Source organism: Lactuca sativa, chromosome 3 (genome assembly GCF_002870075.4).
Source record: "Lactuca sativa cultivar Salinas chromosome 3, Lsat_Salinas_v11, whole genome shotgun sequence".
Taxonomy (NCBI): domain Eukaryota; kingdom Viridiplantae; phylum Streptophyta; class Magnoliopsida; order Asterales; family Asteraceae; genus Lactuca; species Lactuca sativa.
In genome coordinates this window covers 196,976,528-196,993,211 of record NC_056625.2, presented here as the reverse complement: position 1 = coordinate 196,993,211, position 16,684 = coordinate 196,976,528, and the positions used below count along the sequence as shown (strand labels likewise).

Below are 16,684 nucleotides of genomic sequence, written 5' to 3'. Positions count from 1 at the left end.
AAACCAAGAGAATGATATATACCATCTGTGGTACCGCCGAATTTCTATAGATTAGATTGAGGAGACAACAATCAAATAGCACCACCCTAAATCTCCACCAAGAATGGTAAAAAATCTCTCCACAAGCCTCAATATGGAAGCTCTTTAGCAACTCACTATAAGACGGGTTGGTGGATGCAAATGGAATGAATTCAAGGATTTTAGGGTTTAAGTTCTTTAAATACTTGATAAGTTTCATTTTAGGCCACTAGAGTGTGAGAAAATGACCCCATGAGCCATATATGATCAAGTATCATTTCCTTGAATATGTAGCCCATAAAAGTTAACTTTAACCAATCAAAGAGGTAACTTAATGAGGAAACATAACATAAACTAACCTCGACGATGGAAACATAAGTTCAAGTCGTTACAATCCTTCCCTATTTAAGAGGATTTGTCCCGGAATAAGAAACTTGAACGAACAAACGAGGTTATCGATCCCTCATATCATCCTCAAGCTCCCAAGTCATGTCACCTCCGTGATTTTTCTTCCACAGGACTTTCATGAGCTTCACCTTCTTCTTACGCAACTGCTTTGTTTCATGATCCAAAATTGCTTCATGTTCCTACAACAAACACTTTGATTTTTCGACTTGCAATTCATCCATAGGTAGCATGCTCAACTCCATGGCCAAACACTTACGTAAATATCATACATGGAACATATCATGGATCCCCTCCAACTCTTGTGGTAACTCCAACCTATACGCCTGATAATCAATCAGCTCCAACACCAGAATTAGACTAATGTGATAGGGTCCCAACTTGCCTCACATGCTAAAGAGAATGTTCCCCTTCTAAGGTGAGACTTTCAACATTACATTCTGACCTATCTCGAAGGTCTTCAGTTCATGCTTTTGATCTGAATACTTTCGTGTGTCACTCGCAAATAATCATGAGCTATCTTCACTTTATCCTCAGTAATCTAAACAATCTCCGAGCTCACAAATTACTTTTTCATACTCCAACCAACATCTAGGAGTGCAACATTTCCTCCTGTAAAGTATCTTGTATGATGCCATGTCGATACTGGAATGGTAGGTATTATTGTAGGAAAACTCATGTAACGCCCCGATCCTCAGGTATTTCATTATTAAGAATTTTTGGATTAAGATCTACTCGACGAGTTGGTCAACCTACTCGTCGAGTAGGAGCGGGGTGAGAACACGTGCTTAGTGACCTACTCGACGAGTCCACTATTGGGACTCGGCGAGTAGGAGCTGGCAGATGAAACCCTAAATCTCAAGGTTTGCGCCCTATTTAAAGGAGCCTCAGCCTCCTTTGGACTTCCTTACAGTCTTTGAGAGCCCTTATAAACCCTAATTCGTGTGTGTGTGCCTTGGAGTGGTTTTGAAGCTTGGAAGAGAGGATTTTGGAGGAAGGGAGTTAAGGGTGCAAAGGAAATTGAAGCAAGAAAGGAGGGGGAAACGGGTTTTACCTCAGCTAGCATCTGTTGAAGGTATCAAAGTGCCATTCTTACTTCCTTTTCTATCCTCTTGTTGAGTTCTAGGGCTTTTTATGGATTTTCAAGTTTGGATGTTGAGCCATGGGCTAGATCTGAAGTTGTAACTTCAGATCTGGACCCTCCTTGGGTGCTAGAGTCATAAAGTTGTTGTATTGGTTGTAGATGAAGTCCCTCTTGGACTAGAAGCTGCATTAAGAGCTTAAAATAGACTTTTGGAGCCCTTATAGCCATGCATGTACGTAAAGTTGCAAACTTTACGTTATAAGTATGCCCTAGAAGCTTGGATCTGTGATTTGGAGCCGCCGCATGGCTCAAAACAAATATGTATGGAAAAAGGACCGAATGGACTCGACAAGTCGCAAGGGTGACTCGGCGAGTCCCATGAAGATGGTCATTGAGCTCGGCGAGTTGGATGAACAAATCGGCGAGTCTGATGATGATCACCATAAAACTCGACGAGTTGAAGAACAACTCGGTGAGTCGGATGACTTTTCCCTTGGATAGACTTGCGTGTGTACCCGTCGAGTACCAGGAGGGAAACTCGACGGGTGGCCCTTAAGGATCGATCGGGATTCGAAGGAACTCGACGAGTCACTCCGGTGGCTCGGCGAGTGGGAATGTGCTCCATGAACTCGGCGAGTGGCCGAGTGCACTCAGCGAGTAGAGGTCAACATGGGCTGTTGACCTTGACTAAGGACTTTGACCTTGATTAGGAAGTTCTAAGAGGTTATGGGGAGTCTCATAAGGGTAAGAACTTATGAGTATATCGTGCTATGGTTATAGGCGGTGGAGCCGGTGTCAAGTTATCCGATAGTTGGAGTTTGCTTTCCTATCGACATCTACGAGGTGAGTTATCCTTACTATATCTTTAGGGACTACGGCGCCAAGGCCGGTCCTTTATGAATTACATCCTGGGTTAGGATGATTGCTTTGTTATTGCCATGTTAGATTTCATCCTGGTTTAGGATGGGTGTGATGTTATTGCTTTGCTGGAATTTATACTGTTAGGATGGTTGTTATACTAGAGATCGGTAGTTATGGTATGCTGTATAAGATTCTGATCTATAGGATCGGAATCAGAATAGATAGTATGTTATGCTTTTATGATCCGTGAGGATTGGTTGGTTAGTGACATGTTAGGTCGATACTCTAGCTATGAGTGAACTCTTTGATTGATGACCAATAAGATGGATATGTTTGCTATGTGTACATGCCAGTATATGATAGTATGCGTACATGGTTAGTTGCTTGTTGGTTGGGTTGAGGCGGTCCTGCTTTGTGCTGAAGGACAACACACCCTCATGAGCGGTCCGGGGAGACTGTAGGCCCACGCGGCGGACCAGTCATCCCGAAGGCTCGGGATAGATTCAGATAGACTATAGGCCTAGTCGGGTAGACCAGTCCGGCCGATGGCCCCGTATGTATGTTATGTGATTGATCATTATGACTATGGTTCTGCCAGTGTGGTATTGGTAATTTGGGGGTAGCTCACTAAGCCCTCGGGCTTACAGTTTTCAGTTTATTGTTTCAGGTACTTCAGGAGAGCGAGGGAAGGCGAAGGCGTGACCGTACCGCTCCTCATCCTCATGATCTATTTTGGGACACTCTGATGATAAACGAATTGAAAATGTTTTGTAAAAACAATTACCAATTTACTCTTTTGTTAGTATTAAAATTTTTTAAATTTGGCGTAAATTTTATGGGTGTTACAACACCACCAAAGGTAAATGGGTATCCCAATAACCTCCATACTCAATGACACAAGCTAGTAACATATCCTCAAGAGTCTGTATGGTCTTCGCATTCTGCTTATCAGTCTAGGGATGATAGGTTGTAGTCAAATGCAGCCACATACACAACACCTCATGTATTTTCTACTAGAACCTCGAAGCAAATCGACTATCATCATAAGAAATGATAGATAATGGTACTCTATGCCACGTAATGATATGTTCCACATACATCATTGCCAATGTCTCCAACTTTTCATTCTCCTTGGCTGCCAAAAAGTGGGTGATTTTTGTCAACCAGCCTGCTATTACCCAAATCATTGATGGGTTTTATAACCTATAAAATTTCATGTACATGTGGAAAAATACTTAACACTTAAGGGCACAAGCAACCTATAAGGATCTATGCCTTCATATGTGAAAGTAACATACTATGAATATCCATAACCTTACAAGAACCCAACAATAATCGAAATTAGTTTATATAGGGTTATATACATTTCAATTGTTCTAGTAAACAATACCTTGAATCCCTTCCTTTGTAGATATTGGAAAGCAAGCACCAAAATTATGATGCCTCTGATGGCCCACACCCAAAACCCTAGAAACCAAAGAATGAATAGGAAAAAGAGGAGAGAGGTAGAATTTTAGTTCACGTGGTTCTAGGAAAGAGTATACATGAAAATAATGAGCAAAGGGGTCCTATTTATAGTTTAGGTAACTTGTAGATAAAACCAGATTTGAATTAATTAAATAATAGATTTAATCTCAATTCAAATCATTTCCTTATCTATAACCAGGAGGCTTCTAGAAATCCTAGGAAACCATCCAAAACCATCCATACCATGGAGGATTCTATAATTCATTATTTTATTCAACTATTGAACAATCACAATTCGTCCCTTGCACCTTTAATCAATTCCAATTAATCCCAAATTAATTCTAAAATAATTATGACTAACGATTAATCAATTCTTATTGTTTTCATATTAATTTATTATCATATAAATTAATAAATCAATTATTAGCTATTGATATCATATTGATTTATTAATCACATAATAAATTAAAAAACCAATTATATATTTCCAATTAATATGTTAATCATATAATATATTGACAAATCATTTCCTAATAATTTCCAGTTAGTTTGTTAATCATATAATAATCAAATACATTAACCTTCTCTCCCAATATCATTTTTAGCTATTTATGGTTATGTGGGAAACCCAAAAAGGATTTTGCTTCCAATTATAAGGGCATACCAATTTTGTGACAACCCGAAATTTTCATTCGTACAGACTCTACAGTCCAACACTTCAATTAAAAGTTAAATACTTTTCTGCTAAATTTTAGCCATTTTAAATTCTGTTTGACTATTTTTACTAATTATTCATGAAACGAACGGATAAAAGGGAATGATTTCTAGAATACCGGGATAGCAAAGGAACAACCAACACCTTGGATTGGTGTTTACGGCCAAACAAGAGGGAGTTTGGGCCGTGAACTCCTACATAACCATGAACTCATGCCTTAGGCATGAGTTTACTCCCCAAATCCCTCATTTCTCACTTCCACCCTCAAGTTTACTACCCATTCTCTCTCAATTAGTATACCGTTCTTCACCCGATCTTCCGAAACCGTAAGTGTTTCTCGACTTGATTTTTCGTTATAACCTAACATCTAGTAGTTATACATCATTTCATCCATTCATTCTTTCTTTTCAACTAGATCTACAAGTTTTCTTCAAAACACCAAGAACACACACTAATGTTCTTGGACCTTAAACACCCAAACAAGCTTCTATCTTGTAAGTACACTTACCCTAGCTTCTTGTGTGCTTAATATGAACTTGATAACACTTAAAAATCATCAAAGATCATGAGAACAAAGGAGTTTACGACCTAGGATGTTCTTGGGCCGGAAACCCCTCTTAAGGTAGTTAAATGGACCTTAGTCCCCTCTTAACCTTGAATGCCAACCTTGATCCTTCCTAGAAGTGTTTAAGACCTTAAACAACAATCAAAACAAGTCCCCATGAGAGTTTACGGCTATGAACACATAATGATATGGTCCTTTGGCTGTAAACTCCACAAAATGGTCTTAATGTGCCCCTAATGCTTTCCTAAGGCTTGGACTTGATCATTGGATGTGCAATCATGGCTTATATGACCTCAAAACACAATATGGCACTTAGTACCATAAGTTTACGGCCATAAACTCATGGGGAAATGTCCATGGGCCATAAAATCCATAATGAGTGGTCCTTGGGCCATAAACTCCAATGTCATGCTATACAACCCTTTAGATGTAACCCGTTGGTACCTATAACACTTGAATCAAAGTGTATCCATGTCCTAGGGTGCTTTAACTTGATTAATTAGTTGTTAATTGACTAATTATATACATATATGTTTTATTATATGTTAACTAGGATCATTGAGTGCCCAAGTCCTCACTTGACACTTAGCATCCTCTACCGATCCTACTATCGCATCACTCATTTTAGGTGAGTTCGTACCCCTTAAACAACCTTTTAAATGCTCTTGCATGCTTTTAAATACTTTTATGGGGGGGGGGGGGGTGGGAATACAAGTTGAATATCATAGTTATTATATCAATCACATGTGATTAATAACTACCAAAACATATGGATTTACTATACTTTCAAATCGTTTTATCAAACAAACTACTTTTGAATCGTTTTATAAACTGACATCAAGTCATGATTATTTATTGTTTCAAACCTTTTAAATGTATTAGAAAAACCTCTTTTCCACTTATGTGTTGTTAATTACCATATCAATACACTTATGTAGTAACTATATTTATATAAGTATTCGATAAGATGGCGGTGACTCCAGCTCCAACACCTTGTATAGCAAAGGTGTATAAACTTAAATGGACACTTCAAACTACATTACTAGCAAACTATAATAGGTATAGTTTGGGAAATACTACCTACTATTCCCAGTATAAATGGAACATACAAGAGTCAGTTCATTCATGAGTCTATACAATTGTATTACATACTATATGAAGAGATACAATTACATACTATAGGAAGAGATACGAATACATACTATATGATGAGTTACTATTACATATTATATGAGTAGATATTGTTATATAAGTACGGGACTAACCATTTTACAGCCTGATGTGTGCAAACTCACTTAGTTTTAAACCTACTTTTATTTATCAAATAACACACAAAAGGCAGTGAACCTATCAATTGTTATATAGTTGGATAAGTAGGGTATCGAACACAGGGAACGACAAATTAAAACTAAAAACTAATTTTATCTAAATTAATTAATAAGTAGGGATTTTCTCTAGTTTTACAAGACTAGAAACTTGTTAACTATTACTAATTTAAAAACAAGAAAACAAAGAATTGACTAGATTCAATAATTGGAAAGGAACTTTTGTTTAGTTCAACTCAATTGATCTTATGGTTGATTTCAAGGTAATGGTGCAATGGATTAATTCTTTTGCAAGTGATTATATTTGCATTCATTACACTAATCCTTAGCAAATAAACTAACTTAAACAGTGGCCAGTTGTGTAATTTAATTAAATTTACTATATTAATTATTCGGGTTAAGTTAGACTTGGAATAGTTAACTAATTTAGTCTTTTAATTAACTTCTTGTTTGATGGTCATCTCACAAGCTTGCACATGAACTTACTCAATTTTCTTATTAACTCTACTTTCATATTCATTAATCCTAGACATATGACAGTAGTGATCACAAAGCATATGAGATTGATAATCAATAGATGTTCATGCTAATCAATTATCTCCCTATTAACAGACAATTAATTATTATTCACACACAAGGTTCCTTAGCAAGCTAAAATAACAAAATTCACCAACTTAGAATTAATCCTACCAACAATCAAACCATATTATCAATTTTGTATCCCCAAACAGAAGTCTAAAGGTTTTAGCTCATAATTGAAGTAAATAATAGCAAACAAACAGAGTCTAATTGTTTAATCATAATGACAAAACAAAAGATTAAATGGAATGATGAAATTTGCCTCAATTCTCCTTCGGGGTTGAATTCTAGCTTATGACTGCGTCTTCTAGGGTTTTTGTGACTTCTTAATCGCAGCAAGGCTCTTCTGAATCGTCCCATAATTCCTCCATATCGTTCTTTGAAGTTATCTTTATATATACGAATCGACTCGTCTAGTCCATCTCACATTCCCCATATTGTGATAACTCTCTGGGATCCCGAGTCTTTATCTGCTCGATTCTTCGATCGGACTCGCTGAGTAGTCGCCCCTACTCGCCGAGTAGGTGCTTTTTTCAATGTCTTTCTTCTTTGTTCCATTCTCGAACTTCTAACTATTTCTCTCGCTTCCGAGCTTCATTTTTGGACTGAAAACATAATTCAAACACTTTTAAGTACCTTTTGTCCAGAAAATGCAAAAATTTAGCTAATAAATGAATAAAAATGTATACTTAATATGAACTAATTATGCACATATCAAAATACCCCACACTTGTCTTTTGCTTGCCCCCAAGCAAAACTGAATTTTAAACATAATAGAATTACATATGACAATTCCAATTCTAACCCAACCATTATGCCAAGACCGCAACGCATGCATTTGTGTCTAAAATTGTCCTAAGTACCCCCATACTCCAAATACTCACAATCCTCATAAACATTCGCCCACTCACCCCGAACTATGCTCATTTTATGCAACCCTCCGAATCCATCCGCAGACTACCTCTTACCCTTAAGGTATTTTTAATTGAGCAACTCAAGCATATATAATCTAGAATTACAACTTTTCGATACCACTATGGAGCTCTCTTGAATTCTTTACTTTCTTGATAATTTGATCTTTGATTTCTTTGAATTCACCACCTTTATTGTTCGATTTTTGGTATCTTCAACGTTTTGAATTTCTTCGAATTTTGATCTTTTGATCTTCACTTTATTTACTCCAAATTCTTCAACTTTCCTTGCAATTCTCTTTTTTTTACATGTACCTCACTTTTTTTTCACTCAAATCCCTACATGCTTAAGCAGGAGCGCTCAATCTCAACCTTTATTGGCTAACGATAAAAATTTTCCTGGATACATTTCAGGTTTAGGCTGCTAAACCTATTGCATCCCTCGGGCTGAGCGAGGTCGTGTTTTTGTCCCATGATTTCACTGGAATAGGGAAGCCACAAATGCACTAGAACGTATATAGGCTCAACTAAACATTTGAGTTTTCATGCAATCATCAACACAATTCTAATATGGAATCCTAATTTGCTTTTACCAAAATTTTCTAATTTAAATCCCTAAGTAATATTTTTGGTATGCAACAATTCTTTTTTAAAATTAGCCTAAATTAAGATTCAAAATTTTCTAATATATGACTAACCCCCTACCCCACACTTATTTTATGCAATGCCCTTATTGCATATTATACATGATAAAAACATAAAAAGAGAATAAAGAGGGAATTGGAACAAACTCCCCTGAGATAGCAGTCAATAGGTTAATCACTTTCATTTTATCTCCAACTTCAATTGACTTTAGACATGAGAACAGCTCATCCATGTCTTGGGTGTCAAATCTCGTGTGGGTCGCTCCAAATACGCGGAAAAACAGTGTAAGATCTTCAAGAATCAATATGGAAAGAATAAATGGTCAAGTGGTACTCTTATCAGCATCAAATCAGCAGCCCTTTGGGTATTAAACTGAACGACTCGTCGAGTATATACGAGACTCGTCGAGTAGCATCGCGGAAATCTTCGAGTTACCGAGAATTCAAGGTGACTCGTCGAGTCAGCTTAGTGCACTCGACGAGTAGGTCACTGGATGAAAAATAATGATACTCTGCGTTCGTTCCAGCCTCTAATAAATCCTCAAAACTCTCTACTCACTTCTAGACTCCCTCGCTAATGTCTCTAAGGACCAGACTCAACACTTTAACTCTAACGCTTCCCTTTCTTGACTCTCTCTTTCACATTTTAATGTCCGTGATTCTAGGATTCTAAACCCTTCGACGTAAGCATTCGTAATTCAATTCTGAAAAATTATCAAAGCATCAAACATCAAGTAAACAGTAAAAGTCTTAACACATTCAAACAAACCAATTAAAAAAAACATAAAAATAAAAATTGAAAATTGTTCAATAAAAACACAAAGAAATTAATCCTCCTCATCGTCATGATCCGGCGCTGCTCCACTTCCTCCCGCACCACTCCTTCCACCTCTTCCCACGATGGAATATACGGAAAGTTACCACCATCGATATGCGGAATGTTGAAGTGGTCGAAAAGCCGGATATGTGATTGATTACTAAAATTGATGCCCTACGCCATTTGATCTTGTAACCACCTCATCTCCACATTGTACCAATCCATTGGTACTTCTTCATTATCAACCGGAATCACCGACGGCTCGTCCTCCACATCCCGCTCCCTCCTCGATCGGACCCTCCTTCTCGGTGCTTCAGGACCAACTACGGGATCATCATGCGGGATAGTATAATGACCACCACCATAGTCTTCAATAATCCTGGCCTACCAGAAAAGAATTGGATTGAATGGAGGTGTAGGAATCATCGTCATAAAGTTCCATGCACCACGGGTCATAAACCCAAACGAGTTGGCTAGCCGGGCGACAAACATACCACCATTAATTCGAGATGTTTTGCGATCCTTGACCGCACCCTCCAATAGATATGAAGCCAAACACCAAGGAATATTGCAAAAAATGTCGGGTGTGATAATGCTCCATAAGTAGAAGACATCAAGGTTAGAAACCTTGTCGTCATCCTTCCTTTGGTTAATAGTCGATGAAATGAGACGATGAATAAGGCGGTGTGTATGCAATCGAATGCTCCCCTCTTGTGCCGATTTCGGAATATAAACTTTGTTGCCAATCGTGTTCCACCAACCCGTGCTCGTCACTTCATCGGGAAACACCATGTGGGATTGCTCCAAAAAGGCCCGAAAGATAGCTGTTGAGACCAAGAGCTGATCATAAATTCCCAATCGACAGGCAAGGTCGATAACAGAACATTGATGAAATTCACCCCCAAAGCAGAAACTAAAACTTGTTGGGTGATAACAATCCACTCCCCCCGTGAAAGATACCATGGAGAAGAACTCTAGGCATAGCTCCAAATACACCGGCTCTTGAATTCGAAAGACCTGGCTCCACCCCTCACAAATCATCGTTTCTCCTTCGTGGGTAAACTCCTTTAAAAGATAACTCCCTTCATAGCATACATTTTGCAACCAATCCCAATCTATCCTATTGGGCACGTAAATTTCTTTCTTCCTTATGTCGGCCAACTTCTTCTTCCACTTCCACATCGTTGAAGCGGACTCGATTTGTGGGAAATTCAACCAAGGAAAGTCCCCTTGGTGTCCACCAGAACTTTTCCCCCGATTGAACATTATTTCTGCAAAACAAAGATACAAAACCTAGAAACATAGATTATAATTAAAAGAAGTCATGCACGTGTTCCCCGATTCGACTCGTCGAGTCCATGGACGACTCGGCGAGTCGCAAGAACTGCACCAGTTAGTCGGCGGGTCGGTCTAAATTGGACTATGAAATCTCAAAATTACTTCAAGGGTTTTGTCTAGGCACATGTTTATAAGGTATTAGGCAAGAATACGCATGCAAAAACAGCATAATTAATGAAAAATCGAAACCCTAGAAATCTACTATTTTTCAAAATCGGGTTTTTCTATACAATTTCCATCATGGATAATCTTAGAATCATGCTTTTAACAGAAAAGAGGAAGAAATTAATTACCTTTTGCGATGAAACTTGAAAAATTTGAAGATCAATGAAGAGAAAGATGAATGCTTGAGAGAGAATTGAGAGAGAGGCGCACGGCGAGTGGGTTTTTAAAAAAAAAAACTGATTCTTTTAGGGTTAAAACCCTAGTTACCAGTTATAAAAGTAATTCTTATTATTATTTTTTTATGTGAATAATACCGACTTGTCGAGTCAGGGTCAGACTCGGCGAGTCTGGTCGCGATGCCATTTTTTTCTAAAATCTATATGGACTCGTCGAGTCATGGTCAGACTCGGCGAGTCTCTTCCAAATAAAAAAAATTTAAAATTTTGTCATTTATTTAAAAAAAAATCATTTCACCCCACACTTAGTCCATGCACACTCTCAAGCAGACATGTCCGACGAATTGGAAGATTAAAATTCTAAAAACGAAAAAGAAAATCCAAACAAAACTAAAAAGGTAAAAGAAAGCAAACTCTAAATAAAGGGTTGCCTCCCACCAAGCGCTTCTTTTTAAGACGTCGTTAGATGGACTCCTTCCCATCTACGTCTCGTCATCTTCCAGTATCGGGAATGCACGCCTAATCTTTTGTGGTTTGTACTTTGTCTTGTAAGCGTGAATTTTCTTTTTATAAGCCCTTTTTAATTCATCTCTCTTCTTTTTCACAGCATCATCCTCAAATGCTTGGGCTTCCCTTTTTCTCTTCTTCTTCTTCTTCACCCCCATTCTTTTTCACCTTCTCTTGCACCTCCTTTTCTTTAAACTTAATTACTTCGTATTTTGCGAAAGTTTGTGCTCTAGGTTTGGTAATGAATGGTTGATCAGCTTCCACCTTCCTTTCCTTTGCCTCCTCCTCTTTTTCTGTGCTCACCCCATCTTCAAGCGGGATTGCATCAAGACATGCTACATTGGCGTGTTGAACTTCCGTTTCCGTTTCTCCTCCTGCTGTTTGTTCTTCTAAAGAATCATGAAAAATATCCTAATCCAGAATATGCAGAGAACCAGCAACAAGCAGATCTAAATCGTCCAAGTTGTTATCAAATTCGACTGGACTCGTCGAGTCCAGTAAAGTGACTCGGCGAGTCTCATCGTATTCCATCATTTCTTGGTTGTTTTCTGAGTCGGCTCCTTCCAGTAGTTTTTCTAACTCCTCCAAGTCCTTGTTAACATCTCCATCTTCTCCAGAATGTAGCAGAAACTTGCTTGGATCTTCTTTTTGCAAATGTGCAAGTTCTTTTTGTAATATCTCATCATCCAAATGGATAAGTTAGATCTTTTCTTTTCTTTCTTCTTCTTGCTTGGCTTCTGGTATAGCTTTAAATATTACGGACTCGTCACCCACCCTCAACTTTAATGTAGACTCACATACATCAGTTAAAGCACAAGCGGTGTTTAGGAATGACCTCCCCAAAATAATTCGAATTTCGGAGTCTTCTTCCATATCAACAACTACGAAGTCTATCAGAAATATAAACTTGTCGACTTTAATAAGGAGATCCTCACAAACGCCTTGTGGATGAATTATTGTCTTGTCTGCCAAATGGATCTTCATATTTACCGGTCTTGGCTCCGGTAAATTCAACCACTTAAATAAAGAGAAAGGCATCAGATTGATGCTTGCTCCCGAGTCGGTCAATGCTTGGGTGAATATGATATTCCCCGGATCGCCCTTCTTTTCGGGTAGCTCACTCAATAGTATCTCCGCGACTTCAGCCAAATCTTTCCTAACAGCAAAAAGAGCATTTAGCAAATTGAAGTATTTGGGTGTCTGGAGCATCGTTTCCACAAATGGCACATTAACTTGTAGGGCTTTAACATGCTTCATGAAGGTTCTATATGCTTCAACTTTTTCCGTAGGCGTGGCTTTGATTGGGTATGGCAGAGGAGGATTATATGGCTTTAAAGGACTGAAAGTTTTGTCATTTACGCATGGACTCATCGAGTCCAATGGAGTGACTCGGCGAGTTGAATCTGGTTTTGCTGGAGCCGCTTCTTCTACCTTTTCTGCCTTCCTCTTAGAGATTCTCAGTGCATATGTGAATATATCTTCCTTGCTGGAGGTTATTACACTGACATTCTCCATTCTTGGATTGGGTTCGGTGTTACTTGGAAGTTGACCCGGTCTTCTATCATTCACTTGATGCGCAAGCTGTCCTAGCTGTTTCTCAATGTTGAGAATGGATGCCTGCTGATTCCTTAGCATATTTCTGGTCTCGTGTATTGCAGCATCGTGATCACTGTGTCTCTTTTCGGATGCGGCTATGAATCTAGTGAATAATTCTTCTAAATCGATTTTCTTTTCTACCGGTTCTTCCTTTTGATATAGTCCCCTCTCCTCCTACTTGTATTTTTCCTCCTTAGCCTTCTTATACTCTTCGTATGGGAGCCATTCCTTCTTAGGTTTTCGCCAATTTTCGTCGTATCGATCGCCACTTGAATAGAAGACTTGAGCTTTCTTATTTCCATTCTCATCCAAATCACAATCCTTTGTGAGATGGGGACCTCTACAATTTTCACATCCCACCCTAATAGCATGGATTGTTTGATCCATTTTTTTCATTCTTCTATCAAGACTATCAAGCTTAGCTATCACCGCCGCCATGCTATCATTTGTTGAGTTCACTACTCCTCGACTTACTTCGTTTCTTGGATTGTGGTATTCTATAGAGTGCTTAGAGAATTCTTCGATTAACTCCTTAATTACCGGGGGCGCCTTCTTCGTGAGCGGGACTTGGGAATCGAGCAATTGCCTTGTCGTTACATTGACTCCATCATAGAAAATGGAGACCTCTTGTTGGCTATTAAGGTCATGGTGTGGGCAATTTCTAAGCAAGCTCTTGTACCTTTCCCAAGCTTCATAAAGAGATTCTCTGGGTTGTTGCTCGAAGTTGGCAATGGCTTTCTTTAGCTTGGCTATTTTGGAGGGCAGGCAAAAATGGTCTATGAATTCTTCTTTCATTTTGGCCCATGTGGTGACCGATCCGGGAGGAAGTGACTTTAGCCAATCTTTTGTAGCCCCTTTAAACATGACTGGAAGCATGCGAAGAAGCTGGGTCTCGCGTGGAACATTCGGTATATTGAAGTAGTCGGCCACATCATTTACTTCGTCCAAGTGCTTGTAGGCGTCTTCGTGATCCTTCCCGTAAAAAGGAATTTCCTTGAGTTGAGAGGGAATATGGCCTTTTAGTTCGAAAGTAGCGGTCGTGGGAATTGCGGGCTGCACAAGTCCCGGCCCGGTGTCATCGCGCATCCTCTTCTTCCATTCCCCCATGGGGATTTCATCGATATTAGCCATAGGGATTGCTAAATCGTCTTCTAATCCGGAGTCGTGCTCGTATGTGGGTTCTTCTTCTTCCTCGGTCTCGTACTCGATATCTTCTTGAATTGGGTCTTCAATTGTCAACGAGACACTGGATGCTCCTGTTTTGCTGCTCCTCTTCTTGTTGAAAACGGACTTTAAGTTTTTGAGTGGTGAGTTCTTTGAAGAAGTGGATTCTCCAATGGTTTTGCCTTTGCTCCTTCTTAGTGCGGATTCTGGGTCTTCAAAAGCAGGGACCAAAGGTGTATCAGATCCTCGGGTCATGAAATAACTGTAAACAAAACAAAAAAACGCGTAAAAAGAACAAAAAACGAAATAAAAAATTAAAGCTGAAATAGCAAGGTACTCGCCGAGTCTGCCCAAATGCACTCGGCGAGTTCAAGACAAAAACAAAAAAAAATTTAATGCTAATTCTAAAAACGGTTTTCTAGTTATTCTAAAAACGGAATTTTATTGAAACTAATTCTACTTACTGAATTACTTTTTAAATAACTTTGTGCAAGATAAATCCCACACAAAGGATCGATTAAACTAGAATTTAATGCTAATTTTAAAACCGTTCCCCGGCAACGGCGCCAGAAACTTGATGTGTGCAAACTCACTTAGTTTTAAACCTACTTTTAATTATCAAATAACACACAAAAGGTAGCAAACCTATCAATTGTGATATAGTTGGATAAGTAGGGTATCGAACACAGGGAACGGCAAATTAAAACTAAAAACTAATTTTATCTAAATTAATTAATAAGTAGGGATTTTCTCTAGTTTTACAAGACTAGAAACTTGTTAACTATTACTAATTTAAAAACAAGAAAACAAAGAATTGACTAGATTCAATAATCAGAAAGGAACTTTTGTTTAGTTCAACTCAATTGATCTTATGGTTGATTTCATGGTAATGGTGCAATGGATTAATTCTTTTGTTGGTTACTGATTCAAGTGATTAGATTCGCATTCACTACACTAATCCTTAGCAAATAAACTAACTTAAATAGTAGCCAGTTGTCTAATTTAATTAAATTTACTAGATTAATTATTCGGGTTAAGTTAGACTTGCAATAGTTAACTAATTTAGTCTTTTAATTAACTTCTTGTTTGATGGTCATTTCACAAGCTTGCACATGAACTTACTCAATTTTCTTATTAAATCTAGTTTCATATTCATTAATCCTAGACATATGACAGTAGTGATCACAAAGCATATGAGATTGATAATCAATAGATGTTCATGCTAATCAATTATCTCCCTATTAACAGAAAATTAATTATTATTCACACACAAGGTTCTTTAGCAAGCTAAAATAACAAAATTCACCAAGTTAGAATTAATCCTACCAACAATCAAACCATATTATCAATTTTGTATCCCCAAACAGAAGTCTAAAGGTTTTAGCTCATAATTGAAGTAAATAACAGCAAACAAACAGAGTCTAATTGTTTAATCATAATGACAAAACGAAAGATTAAATGGAATGATGAAATTTGCCTCAATTCTCCTTCGGGGTTGAATTCTAGCTTATGACTTCGTCTTCTAGGGTTTTGTGACTTCTTAATCGCAGCAAAGCTCTTCTGAATCGTCCCAGAATTCCTCCATATCGTTCTGTGAAGTTATCTTTATATATACGAATCGACTCGTCGAGTCAGGTGGCGACTCGTCGAGTCCATCTCACATTCCCCGTATTGTGATAACTCTCTGGGATCCCAAGTCTTTATCTTCTCGATTCTACGATCGGACTCGCCGAGTAGTCGCCCTTACTCGCCGAGTAGGTGCTTTTTTCAATGTCTTTTTTCTTTGTTCCATTCTCGAACTTCTAACTGTTTCTCCCGCTTCCTTTCGCTTCCGAGCTTCATTTTTGGACTGAAAACATAATTCAAACACTTTTAAGTACCTTTTGTCCATAAAATGCAATAATTTAGCTAATAAATGAATAAAAATATATACTTAATATGAACTAATTATGCACATATCACAGCTAGCTGTTAGCTACAGAGGGAAAATGCACATCGACAAATGTCTATGGTTAATACTATTCGACAAGTTACTCTGCCGTGTTTATCCTAGTACCAAAGGATAATGCTTACATGTTTATATAATGTTACCTATTACTTTTACTTTGTGACACATTCAGATAAACAATGAAGTAGACTATATTTTGATAATAATAGTTACAAATGGGAAAATTACACACTTTTACAAGAAACAAACATACAAAACAGTCGGGTCTTGGTAGAAGACTACATTTTATACTAGTAGGAAATATAGGATTTCCTAGGGTTTTCACACTTATACGAACTGTATCATCAAACATTTACAAGTTTTTTCCTTACGGTTTTATAAATCAAAGACATTAAAATA

The 16,684-nt window shown here is 38.0% G+C and overlaps 1 non-coding gene across 1 annotated transcript; it reads left to right on the top strand.

Moving 5' to 3' along the window:
• Positions 1-13,813: 13,813 nt before the first annotated feature.
• Positions 13,814-13,920, top strand: LOC111879835 (small nucleolar RNA R71). The gene has a single exon (XR_002846247.1). It is a non-coding gene; the product is annotated as a small nucleolar RNA R71 (small nucleolar RNA).
• The last annotated feature ends 2,764 nt before the right edge of the window (positions 13,921-16,684 follow it).